Source organism: Asterias amurensis, chromosome 18 (genome assembly GCF_032118995.1).
Source record: "Asterias amurensis chromosome 18, ASM3211899v1".
In the NCBI taxonomy this organism is placed as follows: Eukaryota; Metazoa; Echinodermata; class Asteroidea; order Forcipulatida; family Asteriidae; genus Asterias; species Asterias amurensis.
The window spans coordinates 298,064-318,919 of NC_092665.1; the positions used below are offsets into that span (position 1 = coordinate 298,064).

Genomic DNA, 20,856 nt, shown 5'->3' on the forward strand with positions numbered 1-20,856 from the left:
GGAAACATTTCACATTGTGAGACGTCTCATTTCAAATTGCAAGTTTATTAGGGTTCGATCTAAAACGTTTTTTAACAATCATTTTCATAACTTATTCCCAACACTTCCCATAATTAATATTATCACAAAAGTCTGGATAAGTTTGGACTGTATTGGTGCACCATCCGTTTTAATTATTTTATTTTTATGGTGTGCGCCCTCTGTTGTTCAGTTTTAGGTAAGGTATAGAAGGAACTACTAACATCGAGTGATATTAATTTTTTGTATCTGTAAACTTCAGGCAAAATGTCTCCTTCAAGCCCATACGAAGGATTAATGTCAATGTGGCTGTTCGACAGAGGATGACCAGAGATATCAAGGTATGTTTTGGAGTGATATATTGAGAATCACGCGTTTCCTGACACATTTATTTTTGAATAACTGCTTGATTTTTACGTGACGCTGACGACGGCTCTCCCATCGAAGATTCCCGTGGCCCTGCTACTGTAGCCAAAAGTGCTGCTTTCTTAGTATCTAACAAGATCGCTCTTTGAAAGATAACTCATCCCCTTTCGGTATGATTAATTTTCTTCATTCATGCAACTCGAGAAAATAGGACCTATTTCATTAAAACGACGGTTAAATGCTCAAAAGTGTAAATTCCAACTGGATCAAATGTCTAAAATAATAGAAAACTCTCTTTCAGAGATATAAAAATGATTTTGATTGGTCTAGAGGAATGAATGGCTTTTTAAGATCCAATTGTTGAGCTCCTTTAATTAAAGACGTGAGTAGTCTGGTCCCAAAGGTTTCCCGTATGCATGCAACTGGGAACTAGCTCGTACCGTTCACGTCAAACAAGGCCTTTGAATTGATTCTACTACTAGTACTATAGACCAAAATAATATACTGCTTGAATCTAAGATTCTTTTATAAGTGAGGGGATTTTATAAAAAAGGGGGTAGTGTTCCGGTTCCTCTTATGTTCATCCCATAAGTCAAATCCGTCTATATATCCAGCAATTATGTGTAATAATCAATGGCTTTGGGTTGGGTCACCTCATTGTTTGCAACCGTGTGTGCATACATATCTTTACAGGTTTGTATAAAATTAAATTGTTTTGCAAGTTTTATAATTTCCAGATTTTTATTTTTTTCTCTTTAAAGGTTTGTAAATAATTTGTTAATTTGTTGTTTTCTCTATAGGTTTGTAAATAACTTATTGATTTTTTTCCTCTATTTTCTCCACAGGTTTGTAAATAACATATTTATTTTTGTTTTCTCTACAGGTTTGTAAATAACTTATTAATTTTTGTTTTCTCTACAGGTTTGTAAATAACTTATCGATTTTTGTTTTCTCTATTTTCTCTACAGGTTTGTAAATAACTTAGAATTTTGTTTTCTCTATTTCCCTACAGGTTTGTAAATAACTTAATCATTTTTGTTTTCTCTATAGGTTTGTAAATAACTTATTGATTTTCGTTTTCTGTATTTTCTCTACAGGTTTGTAAATAACTTATGAATTTTTGTTTTCTCTATTTCACTACAGGTTTGTAAATAACTTATGAAATTTTTTTTTGTCTATAGGTTTGTAAATAACCTATTGATTATCTTTTTCTCTATTTTCTCTACAGATTTGTAAATAACTTATGAATTTTTGTTTTCTCTATTTTCTCTACAGGTTTGTAAATAACTTATTAATTTTTGTTTTCTCTACAGGTTTGTAAATAACTTATCGATTTTTGTTTTCTCTATTTTTTCTACAGGTTTGTAAATAACTTATCAATTTTTGTTTTCTCTATTTCCCTACAGGTTTGTAAATAACTTAATAATTTTTGTTTTCTCTATAGGTTTGTAAATAACTTATTGATTTTCGTTTTTTCTATTTTCTCTACAGATTTGTAACTAACTTATTCATTTTTGTTTTCTCTACAGGTTTGTAAATAACTTATTGATTTTTGTTTTCTCTACAGGTTTGTAAATAACTTACGAATTTTTGTTTTGTCTATAGGTTTGTAAATAACTTATTGATTTCCGTTTTCTCTATTTTCTCTACAGATTTGTAACTAACTTATGAATTTTTGTTTTCTCTACAGGCTTGTAAATAACTTATAAATTTTTGTTTTCTCTATTTTCCTACAGGTTTGTAAATAACTTATGAATTTTTGTTTTGTCTATAGGTTTGTAAATAACTTATTGATTTTCGTTTTCTCTATTTTCTCTACAGATTTGTAACTAACTTATGAATTTTTGTTTTCTCTACAGGTTTGTAAATAACTTATAAATTTTTGTTTTCTCTATTTCCCTACAGGTTTGTAACTAGCTTATGAATTTTTGTTTTCTCTACAGGTTTGTAAATAACTTATTGATTTTCTTTTTCTCTATTTTCTCTACAGATTTGTAAATAACTTATTAATTTTTGTTTTCTCTACAGGTTTGTAAATAACTTATCGATTTTTGTTTTGTCTACAGGTTTGTAAATAACTTATCGATTTTTGTTTTCTCTATTCTTTCTACAGGTTTGTAAATAACTTAATAATTTTTGTTTTCTCTATAGGTTTGTAAATAACTTATTGATTTTTGTTTTCTCTAAAGGTTTGTAAATAACTTATGAATTTTTGTTTTCTCTATTTCCCTACAGGTTTGTTAATAACTTATGAATTTTTGTTTTCTCTACAGGTTTGTAAATAACTTATTGATTTTCTTTTTCTCTATTTTCTCTACAGATTTGTAAATAACTTATTAATTTTTGTTTTCTCTGCAGGTTTGTAAATAACTTATCGATTTTTGTTTTGTCTACAGGTTTGTAAATAACTTATCAATTTTTGTTTTCTCTATTTTCTCTACAGGTTTGTAAATAACTTATTAATTTTTGTTTTCTCTACAGGTTTGTAAATAACTTATGAATTTTTGTTTTCTCTATTTTCCTACAGGTTTGTAAATAACTTATGAATTTTTGTTTTCTCTATAGGTTTGTAAATAACTTATTGATTTTCGTTTTCTCTATTTTCTCTACAGATTTGTAACTAACTTATTCATTTTTGTTTTCTCTACAGGTTTGTAAATAACTTAGAATTTTGTTTTCTCTATTTCCCTACAGGTTTGTAAATAACTTAATCATTTTTGTTTTCTCTATAGGTTTGTAAATAACTTATTGATTTTCGTTTTCTGTATTTTCTCTACAGGTTTGTAAATAACTTATGAATTTTTGTTTTCTCTATTTCACTACAGGTTTGTAAATAACTTATGAAATTTTTTTTTGTCTATAGGTTTGTAAATAACCTATTGATTATCTTTTTCTCTATTTTCTCTACAGATTTGTAAATAACTTATGAATTTTTGTTTTCTCTATTTTCTCTACAGGTTTGTAAATAACTTATTAATTTTTGTTTTCTCTACAGGTTTGTAAATAACTTATCGATTTTTGTTTTCTCTATTTTTTCTACAGGTTTGTAAATAACTTATCAATTTTTGTTTTCTCTATTTCCCTACAGGTTTGTAAATAACTTAATAATTTTTGTTTTCTCTATAGGTTTGTAAATAACTTATTGATTTTCGTTTTTTCTATTTTCTCTACAGATTTGTAACTAACTTATTCATTTTTGTTTTCTCTACAGGTTTGTAAATAACTTATTGATTTTTGTTTTCTCTACAGGTTTGTAAATAACTTACGAATTTTTGTTTTGTCTATAGGTTTGTAAATAACTTATTGATTTCCGTTTTCTCTATTTTCTCTACAGATTTGTAACTAACTTGTGAATTTTTGTTTTCTCTACAGGCTTGTAAATAACTTATAAATTTTTGTTTTCTCTATTTTCCTACAGGTTTGTAAATAACTTATGAATTTTTGTTTTGTCTATAGGTTTGTAAATAACTTATTGATTTTCGTTTTCTCTATTTTCTCTACAGATTTGTAACTAACTTATGAATTTTTGTTTTCTCTACAGGTTTGTAAATAACTTATAAATTTTTGTTTTCTCTATTTCCCTACAGGTTTGTAACTAGCTTATGAATTTTTGTTTTCTCTACAGGTTTGTAAATAACTTATTGATTTTCTTTTTCTCTATTTTCTCTACAGATTTGTAAATAACTTATTAATTTTTGTTTTCTCTACAGGTTTGTAAATAACTTATCGATTTTTGTTTTGTCTACAGGTTTGTAAATAACTTATCGATTTTTGTTTTCTCTATTCTTTCTACAGGTTTGTAAATAACTTAATAATTTTTGTTTTCTCTATAGGTTTGTAAATAACTTATTGATTTTTGTTTTCTCTAAAGGTTTGTAAATAACTTATGAATTTTTGTTTTCTCTATTTCCCTACAGGTTTGTTAATAACTTATGAATTTTTGTTTTCTCTACAGGTTTGTAAATAACTTATTGATTTTCTTTTTCTCTATTTTCTCTACAGATTTGTAAATAACTTATTAATTTTTGTTTTCTCTGCAGGTTTGTAAATAACTTATCGATTTTTGTTTTGTCTACAGGTTTGTAAATAACTTATCAATTTTTGTTTTCTCTATTTTCTCTACAGGTTTGTAAATAACTTATTAATTTTTGTTTTCTCTACAGGTTTGTAAATAACTTATGAATTTTTGTTTTCTCTATTTTCCTACAGGTTTGTAAATAACTTATGAATTTTTGTTTTCTCTATAGGTTTGTAAATAACTTATTGATTTTCGTTTTCTCTATTTTCTCTACAGATTTGTAACTAACTTATTCATTTTTGTTTTCTCTACAGGTTTGTAAATAACTTATCGATTTTTGTTTTCTCTATTTTCTCTACAGGTTTGTAAATAACTTATTAATTTTTGTTTTCTCTATTTTCTCTACAGGTTTGTAAATAACTTATTAATTTTTGTTTTCTCTACAGGTTTGTAAATAACTTATTGATTTTTGTTTTCTCTACAGGTTTGTAAATAACTTATTGATTTTTGTTTTCTCTACAGGTTTGTAAATAACTTATTGATTTTTGTTTTCTCTACAGGTTTGTAAATAACTTATGAATTTTTGTTTTCTCTATTTCCCTACAGGTTTGTAAATAACTTAATAATTTTTGTTTTCTTTACAGGTTTGTAAATAACTTATTGATTTTCGTTTTTTCTATTTTCTCTACAGATTTGTAACTAACTTATGAATTTTTGTTTTCTCTACAGGTTTGTAAATAACTTATTTATTTTTGTTTTCTCTACAGGTTTGTAAATAACTTATGAATTTTTGTTTTCTCTATTTCCCTACAGGTTTGTAAATAACTTATGAATTTTTGTTTTCTCTATAGGTTTGTAAATAACTTATTGATTTTCGTTTTCTCTATTTTCTCTACAGATTTGTAACTAACTTATTCATTTTTGTTTTCTCTACAGGTTTGTAAATAACTTATTGATTTTTGTTTTGTCTACAGGTTTGTAAATAACTTATTAATTTTTGTTTTCTCTACAGGTTTGTAAATAACTTATTAATTTTCGATTTCTCTACAGGTTTGTAAATAACTTATTGATTATTGTTTTCTCTACAGGTTTGTAAATAACATATTACTTTCTTTTGCAGGTTTTGTTTTCTCTTTACAGGTTTGTAAATAACTTATTGATTTTTGTTTTATCTACAGGTTTGTAAATAACTTATTGATTCTTGTTTTTACTGGATCCCTTCCCTTAATCCTTGTTTCTCTCTGGAGAAGGTCCGGTTTTGAATCGAAAGTAAGACAATCTACCCTACTCATTTTATAAATGCAAGTTGTCCCTATATCTTTGGGGTGCAAGTATGTGTATTTTGTGAACATAATAAACCACAAGGGAAACTGATTTGGTACATTTTCAAATACTTAAAAAGAAATTAAAAAGAGCTGGATTTGAATCAATGGCCTCTGCTTTAACATGCCAACGCTCTCTATACGAGTTCAGCTATCTAACCCTTTGTTGGCGGCCTCCCTTTTTGTCAATAACCATGTATTTTGTTACACTTGTTCGCTTAATTTTGTCCTTTTTTTGTCTGTTGCTTACATAATAATAGCCCTTGTAACACTTTTGTTAATATAATATAAACTCGGTCTTTCTCGTTTTTTTTTTTCTAGGATGCTAGTGGACAGTACATTGAGGAACTTGCATTCGAGAGATGGATCATTACCGTAGTCATGGAGACTCACTCTGACCGGAGTGAAATACTTAGTATTGACCTGTAGACTGTTATTGCAACGTCACAGCCTGAGTTTTTGCCAAACGAGGGTGGAAAACTATGGAAAGCCTACAATGCAAATCAAAAACAGATAGAGCCTACCCATCGTTTGTAGAAATGTTTTGAAAAAAATATGTTGAATTTGTTGGAAACAAATCATACAGAGATAGTTCAGCTTATGAATCTTAAAGAAAGCGACAATTATGTTTTATAATACACCTCGGTCTTAACATGTAAAATGAGAAAAGAATCTTGGAAAAGAAAAGAATAATAATAATCGTAATAATAAAGAAAGGAAGTTTTTCTTGCTGTTTATGTTTTACGTCAAGAGAGGGTGCTGTATACCTTACATTTTTTTATAGATTTTGTTTAAATATTAAGATAAGAGAAGACTACCTTTTTTGTTTGAGAAAGTCTTTTATTCTTTCGCGAAAAAAAATTACATTAATTTTGATAATGTTTTGAAATAATATACTACTATATACTTATGTAAACTAGCTCATACTTTTTAGCACAGCTATACAAAATAAATGGGGCAGTGGGGATGTGTTTCGTTTTGAGATAGATTATATTTATGGGAGAAGTTTTGGTTTTAAGAAGAACTTAGTATGAGATAGATGCACCTCAACTAGTTATTATTCTCCTAAAAAATACTCATAAACTGTTACCAGTTCTTAGTTTGGCAAAACTTATGTATACAGGGATAAGAAATTTCAGACTTTCGTGTGAATTAAGACTTTTTAAGACTGCCTGGTTTTCAAAGCAGTGCTGTTTTTTGTCAGAATAAAATAAGTAGTGCTCAAGTTTAACTGCATCTCTGTAGGTCCCAACAGCTCCTTGGAATCTATCATTATTTCAATAGGAGTCTGTTAAATCAAAAGGTGCGAATTACTCTCATTTCAATGTTTAGTTTGAGTTTCAGACTTTTTGTCAGTAGGCCTAATGACTCACCTCTGAATATTACATGAAGAGATTGAAAATTATATAGATCAAATAATAAAGATGGATAGTTACTGGGGTGTGTGTGTGAGGGGGGGGGGGACATCTCGCTTAATTTAACAAAATAAAACAAGTTTAACATCTTCAAAATTACATAATGATGATTTTTTCCTGTTGCACTAAAGGGCTCAAATATTGGTTTATTTTAGATTCAAGTAGATTATTATCAAATTGTTTATTTTATATATCTGTGTGTTTACAGAAAGAACATGGTAAATAAATGGTTAGCATCTATCCAATTAAGAAGTGTCTCTGGTTCAAATATATTATAGGGGTACTCTCGTCAGATAAACAATAAAACCTTCCAATGAGGTTTGTCCAATGAGAGCTTCGTTTTGTTATTTTTTTATGCTACTTAGTTGCTTAAAGGCACTGGACACTAATGGTAATCACTAAAAAATAACAATTGTGGGCATAAGAACTTACTTGGTAACGGGCAATGTGGAGCTGTTGATAGTATAACACTGTGAGAAACGGCTCCTTCTGAAAACGTCTTTTTTTTTATGAAAAGGGTAATTTCACACTTAAATAATTGAATTGAATTAGATATCTCAACCATCTGAAAGCACACAACTTGTGCAACAGGGGTGTATTGTGTATTTCTCCATTATTCTGTCGCAAACTTTTGAAGAACTGTTGAACTAAAGTTTCAATATTTGTTCTTCAATATTATGCATAATTAATATACTTTTGAGATACACCAAGTGAGAATACTGGTCTTTGACATAACCAAAGGTGTGCTGTGTCTTTAAAGCCAACTTTCATAGAGCTGCTTAAGCAAACAAAAAGTAGCTAAGCATAAAATAATTATGATTACCAGAATAGGGTAAGTTATGACCGGGGCCCAATTTCATAGAGCTGCTGAGCACAAAAAAAATTGCTTAGCATGAACTTTCTTCCTTAACAAAAACAGCCAACCAAACCTCTGTTGCAGAAATTGCTTGTTACTGGTTTTCAACTGTTTGCTTATCCTGAAAATCACATGGAAATTTTGTTGATAATTCTGTTTTTTATCAAGGAAGAAATTTAATGCTAAGCAATTTGTTTGTGCTTAACAGCTAAATGTATTGGGCCCGGGTATCTTGCTACTTTTTGTTTAGCAAGGGAGATAGATACAATAATAAAGCTAGGAATTACAGGTTGGGGTTGACATCTCTCTCACTACAAAATAAAACAAGCATAAGCGAAGTTTTCGTTTCCCACATCCACTGTAGGTTAGGCCAAATAAAAGAAATTACCAGTTGATCGCCCTCTCCCTCATCCCTTTTTGAGGCCGCGTCCTTTAAAAAAAACCTCTTTTTTCCCCTTTTTTTAAATAATTTTCTGTAAACATAGAGTAAGTAGTGACTCTAATTCTAAAATGAAGAATCTGTGGCCAGTTTCAATTAAAATGCTCGGCAGCCACCTTCGAAAGAAATAAAAAATGAAAAGGCCCCCATCCCCCTCTTTTTGGAAGACCCGGACGAATAACTGGTATTTTTGTTTACTTGGCCTTGGAGAGGGGGGGGGGTCGTCATACACGTGACTCGACATCGCGCTTTTGCGCATGAGCAGTTAGAAGGAGTTTGTTTATCAACAGGAAAGATGCACACTGTCAAAATGTCGTCTGCTAATAAAACTCGAAATGCTTTCACTGCAAACGCCGGTAAGTACGAATATTCCTGTTCAGTTTGTTCATGATTATGTCAGGAAATGGTAGTAGGTTATTTGGCTTGTATCAATAACTTTAAAAGGCAATTTTAGGCAACCAAAGTTGTCGGTTGTTGTGTAACGTGAAATGTCTAAAACGTGCCCAGTGTTCGTACGTCCCGTACCGTTGACTGTGTACACTCGGCCCATTGCCATGCTTGTAATACACGGTCATCAATCACTACCTTTCCAGTCCTGACAGGGCATGCAGTGGGGCTACAACAGCATCACGAATGTTGACAGTGTCACATTTGTTGTAGGTTTAATCATAGAGTTAATCCTAAGAATGAAAAATGTTTCATGTGTTTGCACTTGCTTGCAGCAGGACTTTATAAATTAGCGATAAATTTGGGGACGTTTAGCACGTATGGGTGTGTGGCAAGAATGTGGCACTATTTTTAACCAAACTCAAATACAATAGAGCCCCCTCTCTCATCTCACTGTTGCTGTGGCCAATTTTTGATTCCTAGCTAGAGACATGGCCCAGTGTTTTAGTGTTTTACCATGGAGCTATTTGATTTGACTCACTGCGTGAAAGTGGTTCTCTCCTCTATTCAATACCATGAGAGTTTATTTATTTTCCTCCTGGAAAACACAAACACTTGCGATCTCTGGCTGCGCTCTGTGTTTGTAATGGGTCAATGTGGCTGGCTGTCAAACAAAGTCACCCCTGCATTAACCTTGCTGCATCTGATCATCCCAACTCAGCTGACTGACTGAGGCTAAAAGATGACAAACTAAAAGCAAAGGACACAAAAGCCATTGACCTCTGGTCTTTCCCTTAGTGCCCCTTTAAAACCCTTTAATAGATTTTAAGATTTTCCACTGGAAATGTGTGCCATTTGCGAAATAAACAGAAAATGGCCTTGCCCCTTTAAGCAGTACCACCCTTACTCCCACCTGCCCTTCCCATCACCCTAAACCAAAGGGTACTTTATTTTATTTTTCAACTTCCTTTCTTTACTCCAGATGGATCGCATTGCCCTGGATTGTTCAACTCACAGTAATGAATTTATCAAATTCAAGGACTAAACAGTTTCACTATTCATCAATTTTGAACTTCACCGCTGGAAATTATTATAATGGTGAGTTCTCAAAACTTATTGTCATTTTTCATTGTTTCTTATCATACCAGATTTGTGTATTTTAGAAATCAACCATACATTTGTTCAACCGGCCCCTAACCCAAACATGCCCTGGCCCCCTATTCTACCAATCTTAAGCCACGCCCCTGACACATCAAGCCCCCCCCCCTTGCCCTTCTGTTGGACCCTTCTCCAACCACTTCCAGTAAACTCTAAATCTGTATAATTTATCTCCAAAGCACGCACCAATCTGGATGCACCCCCATTTCTAACATTCCGGACCCAACCCCAACTCATTATCCTTCTACACCCATCCAAAAATCCTCACTTACAAGATCCCAATTTGTTTACTATTTTGTAAACCATTCCAATATTCAAATCTTTATTTTTATTCCATTTTTTATTCTTTATTTTTATTCACATGTCCCAAACATGTTACCCGTTCTTTAAAAGTCAATCCCAATCCCCCCACTTGTCTGCCATTGTGGCCCCGTCCCAAATATCTTACCCATTCTCTACTTCAGGCCTACAAACTTAAAAAAGTAGTTTCTCTTTCTTGTGTGGGCTTTTCACAAGAAAGAAGGATGCCTTTTTAAAATCAAATTTCTAGTATTTTGTGTACCTAAACTGGATTGTGTCAACTTCCATGTCTGTAATGCCACTAATTAAAATTTGCAAAGAAAGACTATCATTTTTTTTTTTAAGGTGAAAATAATCAAACATGAGATGGCTTTGAAAATGTCAATGTTTTCTGATGAAACTTCATAATATCTTTCTTTAAAACAACATTGTAGCAGCACTGGAAAAATAAAGTGGTAAGGTGATTAGGCGAAAGTATGAAACCCAAATATGCACCCCATTTTCTACCTTTCAGAATCCGCCCCCAACATGATACCTCTTCTTCTTCAATGTGCATCATAGGCCCACATACTTAAAAAACAGTTTCTCGTTTTGGCTTTTTACAAGAAAGAAGGTGGCCACTTTTTAAACCCATGATATAATTTATTTTACCCAACTAGCATCTAGGTCAACTTCCTATATTATTGTCTATAATTCCTACTCATTAAAAACTGCTAAAAAAATGAGAATGTTAAAATATATGTTTTCTGATGACAAATTATTCAAAACCACATTAAAAACAATATTGAAGCAGCAGTGAACCAAAAAAGTGGTTTAGTTTTTTAGGCGATCTAAGGTATCAAACCATACAATGCGCCCCGCTTTTCTGCCTTTCATGATCCGCCCCAACATGTAACCCCTTCTACTTCAAATGTGTATCTTAGCCTTCATGTACTTGAAAAAAAAAAAAAGTTTCTCATTTTGCCTTTTTACAAGAAAGATTGTTTTTACCCACCTGGCTTCTCAGTCAACTCCCTATGTCTATAACTGCTCAAACATGAGAATGTTAAAATATAGATATTTTCTGATGAAAATTTATTAAAAACCAATATTGAAGCAGCAGTGAACAAAAACAGTGGTTTATAGTTTTTTAGGCGATCTGAAGTATTAATCACAAATTTTCACCCCACATTTCTGCCTTTTAGGATCTGCCCCCAACATGTAACCCCTTCTACTTCAAATGTCTTGGGCCTAAGTACTTGAAAAACTTTAAAAACAATATTGAAGCAGCAGTGAACAAACAGTGGTTTTGTATTTTAGACGATCTGAAGTATCAATCCAAAATATGCACCCCACATTTTTGCCTTTTAGGATCCGCCCCAACATGTAACTCCTTCTACTTCAACGCCTTAGGCCTAAATACTTGAAAGAAAAAAACAGTTTCTCGTCTGGGCATTTTGCAAGAAAGAATGAGGAGACCCTTTCTTTTAAATCCAAGCCAACATTTTTTTTAACCAACGGGAATAGGTCAACTCCCTATGTGTATAGAGTGTGTATTACCACTCATTAAAAACTGCTCTGAAAACAAAAAGCCTTTGAAAGCTGATGCACATTAATTTTTTATGTAAAAAAAAAAAATATTAAAAAGCAGCAGTAAAAGGTAAAGTGGTTTAGTTTTTTAGGCGATTGAAAGTATCAATCTGAATTATGCACCCCACTCTTCTGCCATTTAGGATCCGCCCCCAGCAAGTTACCCCTTCTGCTTCAAATCTGTATCAATCTGAATTATGCACCCCACTCTTCTGCCATTTAGGACCCGCCCCCAGCAAGTTACCCCTTCTAATTCAACTCTGTATCAATCTGAATTATGCACCCCACTCTTCTGCCATTTAGGACCCGCCCCCAGCAAGTTACCCCTTCTACTTCAAATCTGTATCAATCTGAATTATGCACCCCACTCTTCTGCCATTTAGGACCAACCCCCAACATGTTACCCCTTCTACTTCAAATCTGTATCAATCTGAATTATGCACCCCACTCTTCTGCCATTTAGGACCCGCCCCCAGCAAGTTACCCCTTCTAATTCAACTCTGTATCAATCTGAATTATGCACCCCACTCTTCTGCCATTTAGGACCCGCCCCCAACATGTTACCCCTTCTACTTCAAATCTGTATCAATCTGAATTATGCACCCCACTCTTCTGCCCTTAATGGACCCGCCCCCAACAGTTTACCCCTTTTACTTCAAATCTCTATCAATCCAATATGCATCCCACTCTTCTGCCATTTAGGGCCCGCCCCCAGCAAGTTACCCTTCTACTTCAAATCTGTATCAATCTGAATGATGCACTTCACTCTTCTGCCCTTCAGGACCAACCCCCAACATTTTACCCCCTTCTACTTCAAATCTGTATCAATCCCAATAGCACCCCACTTTTCTGCCATTCAGGACCCACCCCCAACATTTTACCCCTTCTACTTCAATTCTGTATCAATCCAATATGCACCCCACTTGTCTGCCGAGGACCAACCCCCAACATTTTACCCCTTTACTTCACCTATGCACCCCAATATGCCATTCAGAACTCGCCGCCAACATTTTACCCCTTCTATTTCAAATCTGTAACAATCCAATATGCACCCTACTAATTGCCATTCAGGACCCACCCCAACCATTACCCTTTCTTCACTTCAAACCTGTATCAATCCCTATGCACCCCTTGTCTATCATAAGGACCCATCCCCAACAATCTGTATCAACCCATTATGCACCCCCTTGTCTGCCATTCAGGGACCAACCCCAAACATATTACCCCCTTCTTTACTTCAAATCCATCAACCAAATATACACCCCCCGTCTGCCTTTCAGGACCCACCCCCAACACATCCCTTCTAATCGTGGGGATGGGGGGCAACCGGGTGTGGTGGTTGCTGTGCTGACAGTGAAGGGGCCGGTGCTCGTTACTTTGCCAAGGAAAATAGTTTAAAGATAGTTAACCCTCTCCCTCCCAGAGTATGCTTTGTAGGCTTGTGAAAATGTTGAAGTTCAGTTTACAGGGTATTTATGAATGCAAAAAAACCATTTGTCAACCACGTAGGCATAATGATTAAACGATAAACTAAGACTTTTCAACTAAATATGAGGAATGATTTGCCTACAATCTCATTCACTTTGGGGTATAAGATGGGGCGGTGGTTCTACTTCAAATCTGTCCCTAAAGTTATCCTCTTCTTGACTCGTATTATTACATCTTGTACCTTTCAATCTGTGTCAATGCACTTTGTTTTTCTAGACCCGTTGCCATATTATATCCCTTGTACTTTGGATATAAAAGGTTTTGTTCTCAATGTTGCGAGAAGAGATGCACACCAGTAGACCCAACCCCTTATGATCACCCCTTGGGATGTACAACACTTTTCTGCCAATCTGGATCCCATACCCCCTTCTACAAACTGTATTACATCTGTATACAATATGCAACTGTTTTTCAACTTGACATAAAATTCATGCATTAATTTTGTCATTTGAATTTTTGTTTATAGAACACTCAAGATGATGACAAGCCTTGGTACGAAAGATGCGCCAGCCTGACTGAAGGGAGCCTCTTCATGACTTCAAATACGTCGTCTTCTCATCGTCTCAAGCTAATTCAGTTCAACTTTGTGATTCATTCAATACTAAGATATTAAGGTACGTCTCACAAAGTGAGTTTTACTTAATTGTTAAAAGATCTGCTTACATGGACTCATATAAAACCACTCATCAGACATCAGTCTTTATCTCTTTACAACTTGATAAACAAGGCTGATATTTAATTCAAAGTCTATGAATTTAATTCAAAGCAAATGTGTGCTGCGTAAACAGATCTTTACCACGTACAGCCCCATGTGGCTGTTTATGTTATGAAAATGTTGCTTAATACTATCCTGTATATTTCATAACTCCTTTGATTCATTAGGCCTGATACTTTGCAGAGACAAATTACGCTGCAATTGCCTCCATGCACTCTGTCTTTGTCATTGCTTAGGTGCCCAAAATGGTCCGGTCAAATTCAATTCCCTCATACTCTTGCATTTAACTGAGAAAAGGCTGCCTTGCCCTTACAAGAATGAAGCATCAGGCCTGAAGAATAGTAAATGAAATGCAGAAATCAAAGAGCTACTAGCTACGACTTAACAATTTTTACTGAATACTTGTAAAGCAATAAGTAAACAATCATGCAATCTCATTGTACGTATGTAACGTTAACATAACTTTTACATAGTTCAGACAGAGTTAAAACATCCTTTAAATGCTTATTTTGGTTTTTATTTTGTGGTAAATGATGTATTTGTATTACACATGATGATATTTAACTGTAAAACATTGTACAAATTGAGCAGGGCATTTTATTTTAAACAGAATGCAAATGTATGGAAACTTAGAGTGAACATTTGCATGTCCATAAAGTTTTATGCTAAGTACTTCAAGTTCTGTATTGTATCTTTCCACCATTTTATCTTGAACAGTAGATTCTGCAAATACATGAGAACCCTAAAATACCGAGTTATCTAATTTTTGAGATTTGTTTGATGTGTTTAACTTGGAAATTTGTCAATGCAGATGGTCGTTCTAAGCTTCCATACAAATTTTAGCAACAGTTTGGAAGTCTGGCTTCCTGTCTCTTAGCGCTTTAACAACACTATTCTTAATGTTGGTACCAGACTAATTTCTTCACACACTTGTTTACTATAGCTTATAATTGTGTATAAAATGACCCTTTTTAAACAAGCTAATTAAATAAGGCAGCTTCGTAATTCACAGTAAAGCGAAGCATACTATCTGTTACACTAAAAAATAAGAAGTTTGAAGGTTAGAAGTCACGAACGTGTGTTCTGTGCATTTAAATTGATGTAAATAAGAGTTACATCATGTACAATTTACGCTAAGTGCCGTTTTTAGAGGTATTTAAGCAATTATTTATTGAAAAAACAACTTTCCTGTGAATATTTATGTCACCAGATTACGTATTACATGTAGAATGTTAATAGGACACTCTGTGGTGTATTCTGTACTGTTTTAAGGGTGTTTTGAATGGTTTTGACTCTCCAGTTTTGTAATTTTCAGTGATTTTTAGAGTTTTTTGGGCAAAAAAAAAAAATTCAAATAAAAATTAACGAGCATGCGTTTCAGGCGATTTTAAGAAAATGAATTACCAAAAAAAAAAAATTTGTGGTGATTTTTGCAAGTTTTTACAATTTTGGATTTTCTTTAATGGAAAATAAAAAAAATTAACGAGCGTGCGTTTCAGGCGATTTTAAGAAAATCATTCACCGTTAACTTTTTTTTTTTTTTTTTTTTTTTTTTTTATTAAAATTAAATAAAATTTAATTAAAAAAAAAATCTCGCCTCCACTCTCCTTCCTACCCGGTCCACCGCTCCCCCCTCTCTCTCTCTCCGGGTCCACGCCTCCCCTCTGGTGTATCTCCGCCATGTTGCCTCCTCGTCGTGGTCCGGGGTCCGTGGGCGTTCCTCTGGTGTCTCCATTTGGGTGGTGTCCAGGCCGGGGCTCGAACCCGCACAGATGTCTCCAGTGTAGTCCTCCAAAGCCGTCTCCTTATCCGCTAGGCTATGGTGTCTTCCGGGTTGGAAAAAAAAAATTTCGATGTGGTAAACATTAGAACGAAATTTGATGTACACGCATGTATTATACGCATATATACAGGGTAGCGATTCAGTCGTAGAAAGTGCGCCCTCTTGTGGCGATATTAACTAATATATAATTAATAGTGCCAAATCAATTAATATTGCCACAAGAGGGCGCGCTTTCTCTCAAGAAAATTCTTGAATCAAGACTAGCAAATAATAGCCTACTCTGCCACAAGGAAACATAAACTTGTTTGTCTTTTCATTTTTTAATAAAATTTTATAGGTTTGTCTGAGTTTTTTTTTTAACTTAATAAAAATTGTGTTAAGTCACCAAAATCTTTTTAAACAAATAAATACAGGTTGGCAACAAGATAATGACAATCAGACAAAAACAGGTTTAGATTCATAGTATTCCATATTGATTTATTCTGATAATAATAATGAACAGTTTTAATTTTGCACAAATTACAATGAAGTCTCAATACTATATAACATGAATAAATTAAATCTTAAATCTATAATCAGCTTTTTACCAGTAAATAATTGACATCAAATAATACTAACACTATGATGTGGATATAATTGTGCCAACACAAATGACATGGATCATGGTAGGCCTACTACACCTATGAAACTAAAAATACTAATTTGGTAGGTGATGACCATTTCAAAGTCCTACAAAATTTCATTTGTTAATGCAAGTTTGACATGATAACTAAGACAAGTTTGATTATTTATTGATTATAAGCAAGATGATAAAATAACACTTGTCTTCTCAAAAACCTGAGCCCATTACTTTGTTTAAATTATCTGTGAAGCTTAGAACAGTCATTCCTGGATAACAAATATTATTTTGTGATATCTTTCTGAACACTATTGGTAATTGTCAAAGACTAGTTTTCTCACTTGGTCTATCTCAACATATGCATAAAATAACATACCTGTAAAAATTTGAGCCCGATTGGTCGTTGGAGTTGCGAGATAAATATGAACGAAAAAAACACCCTTGTAAGTGCTTTCAGATGCTTGATTTCGAGACCTCAAATTCTAAACTTGAGGTCTCAAAATCAAATTCGTGGAATATTACTTCTTTCTCAAAAACTACATCACTTCAGAGGGAGCTGTTTCTTAGAATGTTTTATACTATCAACCTCTCCCCATTACACCTTACCAATTGAGGATTTATGCTGATAATTATTTTGAGTAATTACCAATAGTGTCCACTGCCTTTAAAGGCACTGGACATTATTGCAAATAACTCAAAATAATTGTTGGCATAAAAACTGACTAGGTTTTTTGAAACAGAAAATTGATGTAGTTTTTGAGAATAAAAGGTAATTTCCCACTCAAATATTAAAGACTTTAGGACTGAAGCCTTTCACTAGCTAAGCACAGGGTGTTTTTCTTTTATTATTTTCTGGCAACTTTGATCATGACCAATTGAGTCAAATTTTGTACAGGTTTGTTATTTGATGCATATTTAAGAATACTGTTTTTTGACAATGGCCAAATGTGTCCAGTACCTTTAAGTAATAACAATTAAGGTAATGTCACACTGGGCACATTTTACAGGCAACTTGAAGGCAAACATGCACAAGGAACACTTTGGCAGCATAAATATACATTTTTCTTGTAAATCACAATCCCCTAGGAAATAGTAGGAACTGAAATGCGAATGAATATTCTTTTTAAAGATTGCCTGGAACTGGTTGCCTGTAAATTCCCCAGTGTGACACAGCCTTTAATCTCAAATTGTTCTTTTTCTTGACTAAGATTCTCTTTCCTACAAAATTTGCACAAATCAGATGTGCACAAACATTGTCCATGTAGGAGTCAGAAGTTACTGTCCACGTAGGAATCAGGCGTTACTAACTTTGCTGTCCATGTAGGAATCAGAATGTTTCTGTCCACGTAGCCTGGAATCAAAACATTACTGTCCATGTATGAATCCGACATTGCTGTCAATGTAGGAATCAGATGTTGCTGTCCATGTAGGAATCGGAATGTTTCTGTCCACGTAGCCTGGAATCAAAACATTACTGTCCATGTATGAATTTGACATTGCTGTCAATGTTGGAATCAGATGTTGCTGCCAATGTAGGAATCAGACGTTGCTGTCCATGTAGGAATCAGACGTTGCTGTCAATGTAGGAATCAGATGTTGCTGCCAATGTAGGAGTCTGACGTTGCTGTCCATGTAGGAATCAGAAGTTGCTGCCAATGTAGGAATCCAAATGTTACTGTCCACTATTCATGTAGGAATCAGCCATTGCCTGGAACTGGTTGCCTGTAAATTCCCCAGTGTGACACAGCCTTTAATCTCAAATTGTTCTTTTTCTTGACTAAGATTCTCTTTCCTACAAAATTTGCACAAATCAGATGTGCACAAACATTGTCCATGTAGGAGTCAGAAGTTACTGTCCACGTAGGAATCAGGCGTTACTAACTTTGCTGTCCATGTAGGAATCAGAATGTTTCTGTCCACGTAGCCTGGAATCAAAACATTACTGTCCATGTATGAATCCGACATTGCTGTCAATGTAGGAATCAGATGTTGCTGTCCATGTAGGAATCGGAATGTTTCTGTCCACGTAGCCTGGAATCAAAACATTACTGTCCATGTATGAATTTGACATTGCTGTCAATGTTGGAATCAGATGTTGCTGCCAATGTAGGAATCAGACGTTGCTGTCCATGTAGGAATCAGACGTTGCTGTCAATGTAGGAATCAGATGTTGCTGCCAATGTAGGAGTCTGACGTTGCTGTCCATGTAGGAATCAGAAGTTGCTGCCAATGTAGGAATCCAAATGTTACTGTCCACTATTCATGTAGGAATCAGCCATTGCTGTCTATGTAGAAATCAGATGTTGCTGCCCCACAAAGGAATCACAAGCAGATGTTGGAATCAAACATCACAGCCCATCTAAGAATTGGAGCTGACCTGCACACAAAAAAGAAAACCACAAAAATAATGTCAAAAATGTCATGAACGTTATCCTCAGTAAACTTTCCTGGGCGAAATTTCCTAAAGCCAGTTTTGAGCTATGGACACAATACTATATATATCACTATAAAAGTTTGGGTAAATTTGTCAGCAAAACACCCTTTAGAACCAAACTTTGTTTTTATTAAAGAAGAAATTTCATGCTAAGCAAGTTTTTGTGCTTACAGGCTCTTGATAAAATTGGGTTAAGAGCCTGTAAGCACAAAAACTTGCTTAGCATGAAATTTCTTCCTTAATAAAAACAAAATTACCAACCACATTTTAATTTGTTGAATATTGCTTGTTACTGGTATTCAGCTGTTGTTTGCTTATCCGGAAAATCATGTGGAAATTTGGTTGGTAATCTTGTTTTTACTAAGGAAGAAATTTCATGCTTGAAGCAAATTTTGAGTGCTTACAGGCTCTATGAAAGTGGGCCCAGTACACTCCTATCACATCCGCTATACCTCAAAAAGGCTTTAAATGACTGCTTACTGCAAATTCTGTGCTTCACTATTCTTCGCTTGCAGGGCAAGCCCCAAATTTCCAGTGCTTACTGTGTAAGCGAAGAATGTCTAGTAATGTGGAGTACACAATCGCACTAGGCAAATTTCCCTACTTTCGTGCTTCTGTAACCGCGCCTTGCCACTTACAGCAAGCAGAGCAACGGAATTGGGCCCTGTTTTGAGTGAAACACTTTTTCAACTATGTTTGCCATTAATAACTGCTAAACTAGTGTTCCAACCAACTTTAAAATAAAAAAATAAAAATAAAAGGTTTCTCATAAAAAAAAAGCAAGAATGCAAAAGTTAATCAAACTGTTCAATAAATGATACAACACAAGAAACATTAAATTTCTCAATTATAAACCTTTTACAGGCAGACAAAATTTACATTTTGACCAAAATATTTATTTCCAATAAATATTGAGTTGTGTTTGAAGAATAAAGTTATGTTTGTCATACTCAGAAACTGCTAAAATGCTAAAATGTTTACAAAATCAAGAGAAACAAATATATGTTTCTCCAAGAGTTATTTGTAAAAATTGAAAAAAAAAAACAGGGAAAAAAAATTATTCAGAAGAAATTTGTGTATCACAGATGAGGTTTCGATTATATACATTTGGAAATCTGGTTTAGGTAAGAAATTGGAATTTTGAAACTATCACTATAAAACATGTTTTTAGGGAAATAATGTATTTGATGGGTGACAGGGAAAAAGTTAACCCTGTTTGATAAAATTATTGTTCAATGACCCTGGATAAATATTGTGAAAAGTCAGACAATTTTGTGGTGATTGGTTTCAACATTTAAAAGGTAACAATTTGATGAGAATGACGTCTGCCTCAAGTGAAGACACAACTGCCATAATAAAAGGTCAAATGACCAAAGGAAACTTGTCCTCCACAAACTCACAGCCGAGCAATGATGAAAACATAATGTGTCTTTTAGTTGCACACACATTTAGGTGTCTTTTAAAGTGCCTACTGGGCATGACTGTGTGCATATTAATATAGATCCCACCCATTTCATTCTAGACCCCAAGTGTACTGGCATATCATGTTTACTCACCATGTTTAAGATGTAATGAAGATGTTCACACTGTAGCATGACGCTTGATTGACCTTGACCAGGAACAACAGCACACTAGTAAACAAAAATAGTGAACTCAAAATGAATGAAGTCAAATTATGATAGCAGAAATCAATAGCGGAAAAACAGGAATCAAGTGGAAACTAGCAAACATTTTTATTGGATTTGTATAAAGTTTGATGTTGAAGATTGTTTAAAAAAAAAACACTCAACTTTACATAGCCCTAGTAGGTTTGAAAGTTTAAAAAAAAAAGAAAAAAAAAGGGGGTAAACACAAAGAAAAAAAAAGGGGGTAAACACAAGAAAAAAAATGTGTTTCTCAAAAAAAATTTAAAAGATGCTACATTCTAAAAACACCTTTAAAAAGTAGTTTCTCAAAACACCTTAAAAAT

General features: G+C 33.6%; 1 long non-coding RNA gene across 1 annotated transcript; it reads left to right on the forward strand.

Annotated features, from left to right (window-relative positions):
* Positions 1-8,721: 8,721 nt before the first annotated feature.
* Positions 8,722-15,568, forward strand: LOC139950879 (uncharacterized). The gene is made up of 3 exons (XR_011787710.1): positions 8,722-8,790; positions 9,804-9,919; positions 13,803-15,568. It is a non-coding gene; the product is annotated as an uncharacterized lncRNA (long non-coding RNA).
* Positions 15,569-20,856: the final 5,288 nt, after the last annotated feature.